The 5145-nt window shown below is 40.7% G+C and overlaps 1 protein-coding gene across 2 annotated transcripts in view; it reads left to right on the forward strand.

The window, feature by feature from the left end:
• Positions 1-1066: 1066 nt before the first annotated feature.
• Positions 1067-5145, forward strand: part of nat8 (N-acetyltransferase 8) — a 14707-nt gene continuing 10628 nt past the window's right edge. Inside the window, exon 1 of one of the 2 annotated variants that reach the window (XM_024142014.2) lies at positions 1067-1161. The gene's annotated coding sequence lies outside the window, so the exon portion shown is untranslated. Of the gene's footprint in view, positions 1162-4026; positions 4129-5145 lie in introns of those variants that run through there. The other variant, XM_024142013.2, reaches the window with a different exon arrangement.

A 5145-nucleotide genomic window follows, 5' to 3' on the forward strand; every position in this document is an offset into this window, starting at 1 on the left:
TAGAGAGAGCTAATAACAGTAGAGAGGCTACATATACAGTAGAGAGGCTTATACGTTAGAGAGGGCTATATACATGCTAGAGTAGGCTAGATACAGTAGAGAAGCTATAAGAGTAGAGAGGCTATATACAGTGAGAGGGTATAACAGTAAGAGGCTACATACAGTAGAGAGGCTATACATACACTAGAGAGGCTAATACAGTAGAGAGGCTACATGAATACAGTAGAGGAGTCATAAAGTACGAGACTATATACACGTAGAGAGGCTAGATACACAGTAGAGAAGCTACATACAAATCACAAAAATAGAGGAGGGCTATATAGCAGTAGAGAGGCTATATACAGTAGAGAGCTAATAACGTAGAGAGGCTATATACAGTAGAGAGGCTATATACAGTAGAGAGGTCTAGTATACAGTAGAGAGGCCTATGATACAGTAAGAGAGCTATATGAGTAGAGAGGCTATACTACAGTAGAGAGGCTACATACAGTAGAAAGTAGAGAGGCTACATACAGTAGAGAGGCCTACAGTAGGGCTACATAGTAGAAGGCTATATAGTAGAGAGGCTATATACAGTAGAGAGTGCTAATACAGTAAGAGGCTCTTCTAATAAGTAGAGAAGGCCTATAACGTAGAGAGCTTACAGTAGCGAGGCTAATACAACACGTTTAGTCAGGCTGGTTGAGGTAGTATGTACATGTAGAATGGTTAAAGTGACTATATATATGATGAACAGAGAGTAGCAGTAGCGTAAAGAAGGTGTTGGCGGGTGGTGGGACACAATGCAGTCATTTAGGTGCTGGTCCCGAAACAACAACCATGGCGTTGCAAGCCTCATGCTATACCCTCTGAGCCACACGGAATCCTATGAAGATAACATAGCAAGATAAAAAATGTCACGTGTTTACTTGCCCCCTTGTTTTATCTTTCTACATAAACTGTCCATGTGTTTATATAACCATCATTTTTATTACGGTGCCAATAAACTGCAGAATGAAGAGTAGGAGTGACTGAATGTTCCTTTCAGCCAATCGGAAAACAAGACATACCCTAAACCCCTCCCATCTCAGTGAATGCGGACGTCAGAACCACAATCAACTAAACTGCTAATTGTTTCTCTCCAACAGGATTTTATATTTCTCAGAGACATATCACAATCAGGTGGGTTTTTATCTCTTACAAATCGTTTCCATTGACAGCTGAAAGATTAATCATACACGTTGTGATGGAATGTAAATATATATGATCTGATTATCGGCCTAGTTTAATAAAGGTTAAATAAAAAGATATCTCGCGATATCGAGCTAGGTAACAATTCAGAGCTGATAGCTAGCTTTAGTTTGCCAGGAGAGTTACGTGCTATTTGCTAATCGATAGAAACGAATAACTAATGTAGCTAGGTATCAAATAGCTAGGGAAGATCAGGTTTGATGTCGCATTAATTGGATTACTGAAATATGGGGCATTGACACTGCGGTCAGTTGTCTCGGACCCGACATTGAATTGCACTGAACTCTGTCAGGCAGAAATGAGCGTTTGAATAAGGACAGTTTACTCTATAAGCCAACATGTTGTTGAATACAATTATATATTTTAACGTACTTTACCAGTTTTCCGTGCGGTTGGTCCTTTTTGTCGGTAGGAATGTGAGACAATATATCCACAGGATATAAGTATAATTGCATCAACTTTTCAAAGCGCTGGTTGGATCGTTCAGATGTAAATCACCTGAAGTTTGTGCACAACATAAAAACACAGGAGTAAGTAACSTTATGCAGGCACGTGTTTACACGGTTGTGTACATGCTCCAGGTAGAAATCTGAATGCTTTACCAACGCTTTGAAAATTTGACATAATTATATATTCCTGTGGAAATATTGTCTCACATTCCTACTGCCAAAAGGACCAACCACATGGACAACCGGTAAAGAACGTTAAAATATAATTTGATTAAATATTCTGGCGGCCTGTAGAGGTTGTGAGAGGAAACTTTCCTGACTCAGTATTTCTACTTGTACATCTATCACTCCAGGGTTTAATTGCTMAATTGTAATTATTTCGCCACTATGGCCTAATTATTGCCTTACCGCCCTTATCCTACCTCGTTTGCACACACTGTATATAGACTTTTTCTACTGTACTATTTACTGTATGTTTGTTTATCCCATGTGTAACTCTGTGTTGTTGTTTTTGTCTCACTGCTTGGCTTTATCTTGGCCAGGTCGCAGTTGTAAATGAGAACTTGTTCTCAACTGGCCTACCTGGTTAAATAAAGGTGAAATAAAAAAGTAAAAATTAAAATCCTAATTTCAGCCTGAGTTGGGTTTCCAGGCAATCCATTCAGGTGACATTCAGGTGACATTCAGGTGAGGCGAGAGGGTTGTGGGGGGTCACGAAATTTCGTCAGCCGGTGATTGTCAAGCAAATAACTGTCGGTCTCTCTAATTAACACAAACACACGTAGAATCTACTGGCTTCCTACAAGCCTCTGAATTGGCACGACCTTTAATATACAACACACGTAAATCTCGGTCCTCAACACGAGCCACCCGTGCAGCCTTTAACTAATAATAAACACACGTAGAATCTCCTGGCCTCAACACGAGCCACCGATGCAGACCTTTTGAAACATCTACATTATTAAAAAGTCTTAATTAATCCATGTAATATAGCCTTCACCTTCACAATAAATCCATGTAATATAGCCTTCACCTTCACAATAAATCCATTATTTATTTTAGACAGGTCTAAAGAAACATGATATGAAGAAAAAATAGACTATTTCAGAAGAACAGAATAGCATCCTCTGAGTTGTCCTGATGTTAGGTCCTGATCTGGCTGTGCCATATGGCTGTGGGCTACACTAGTTCATTTAGCAGACAAGATTTGCTTAGAATTCCGTGGCATTATTTTATATTTTATAGTATGAAGAATACAATTGAACAAAGCTGAATAAAATGTAAATAATAATTTCTCAACTATTTGAGGGAGTGCGCATGTAACCGATGTGAAATGGCTAGCTAGTTAGCGGGGTGCGCGCTAGTAGTGTTTCAACCGGTGACGTCACTCGCTCTGAGACCTTGAAGTAGTTGCGGCTTTTGTGTAGCGATGGGTAACGATGCTGCGTGGGTGTCAGTTGTTGATGTGTGCAGAGGGTCCCTGGTTCGAGCCCAGGTAGGGGCGAGGAGAGGGACGGAAGCTATACTGTAACACGCGCATACTGCTATTCTGTGTTGAGCGGTTAACTAATAAATATGTCCTCCTATATGCTTAAATTTAGAGTTATTAATGTAACTTTAGTTCCACAAACGTTGGTCTGATATGTTTAAATTTATAATACATTGTAAAGCTCCACGATGAGACTAATGATGATTTGAAAAAAGTCGCTTGAAATGGATGAGCTCTGCTTTGTTTTTTGAGAAGCACTTGATAACGCCTCAAATTTCCCAGCGKGATCCCCTTTGTGTGGCCATAATGCACCCTAAAATATCTATGCCTTTTGCAGCCCTTCTCCCTGCTCCGAAGAACCTCTCATCTCACTCACACGGCTATGAGAGAGAGATAATTCATGGCAGATTATTTTAATAGTACATGTAGAATACAATTGAACAAAGGCTGAATAAATATAATAATCATTTTTTCTCAAACTATTTGGAGGGAGTGTTCACATCACAACTATTCTACTGTTGAGCGGTTAACAAATAAACAGGTCTCCTATCTGCTTATAATGAGAGTTACTTATTATTGATAACTTTAGTTGGTTTCTAACAAACGTTGGCTGATAATGATTGGAGTTTTATGACCTTCTAAGGCTTCATGCATGCAACTAACGATGATTGTGAAAAAAGTCGCCATGAAATGGATGAGGCTCTGTTTTGTTTTTGAGAAGCCACTTGATAAACCGCCTCAAATTCCCAGCGGGGATCCCCTTTGTGTGGCCATAATGCACCCTATAAATATCTAGTGCCTTTTGGCAAGCCCTTCTCCGTCTCTGCTCCGAAGAACCTCATCATCTCACTGCACACGGGCTCTCCGTCACGTGACCCAGCGGATCTTTCTCACAGGCTACAAGTGAAAGACGGACACATCGGGGACGCAACACTGTGCCCATCCTCATCCAATTCCAAGGTGCATATTGAAGAATAATTGGACAAGGAACTGTCCACATTTTACTTTTCGGTCAGCCAACGAAGATTGAGTAGGCCTAACCGAACAGCGGGAAAGCATTAGCCTATGTCAATCTCCTTTCCCCATAGTACACTATTCTGTGCGAGAAAAATATATTCGCATATTTATAATTATTATAATTCCATAATTGGCTCGGCCAGCAAAAACAGCCAAATTCTGCCAGGTAAGACTGAAACTCTGGCAGCATAAACAGGACAAAATGCTCCCAGTAAGACTGACTCTGGCAGCAAAACAGCCAAATACTCCAGGCAGACTAAACTCTCGGCCCTCATAAACAGGCCAAATAACTCAGGTAGACCTGACTCTGTGCAGCATAAAACAGCAGAAAATGCTCGCAGGTAGACTGACTCTGGCAGCAAAAAACAGCCAATTACTGCCAGGTAGACTGGACTCTGGCAAGCATAAAACAGCAAAAATGCTGCCAGGTAGACTGACTCTGCGCAGCAAACAACCGCCCAAATACTCCATCAGGGTAAACTTGAACCGACTTTCTCAATTTGCGAATACGTCGGCTTCCAGAAATATAAGCCCTTTACTTTCATACACATAAAAAATAAACTCTACAATTGCACAAATACACACTGTATACAGTGTTAACGCCGGCTTTTCGGCAGTTGCAGGCCGAGAGTATTTTTTTCCTGTCGTTGACAAATAGATTTTGCGCGGTATTTTTCCATTACACCACCAGGTGTTTGGAGCTTGCGTAGATAGGTAATTAGAAACAGGCCGGTTCCTCTGTCTTCTGTTGGCCTTCTGTAAACACTCGCTATAACATGGAGATTATGGCCTTATGGGAACACTAACACCTACAGAGGGCGCGTTACATGTCAGGATTCGTTAACTGCAGGGATTTGTTAATGTCAGGATTTTTAATGCAGGATTTGTTCAATGCAGGATTGATTAATCGCAGGATTCGTTTAAATGCAGGATTTATGTTCATGCGGATTTGTTCAATGC

The sequence above is a fragment of the Salvelinus sp. IW2-2015 genome, unplaced genomic scaffold (assembly GCF_002910315.2).
Source record: "Salvelinus sp. IW2-2015 unplaced genomic scaffold, ASM291031v2 Un_scaffold2881, whole genome shotgun sequence".
Classification (NCBI taxonomy): Eukaryota; Metazoa; Chordata; class Actinopteri; order Salmoniformes; family Salmonidae; genus Salvelinus; species Salvelinus sp. IW2-2015.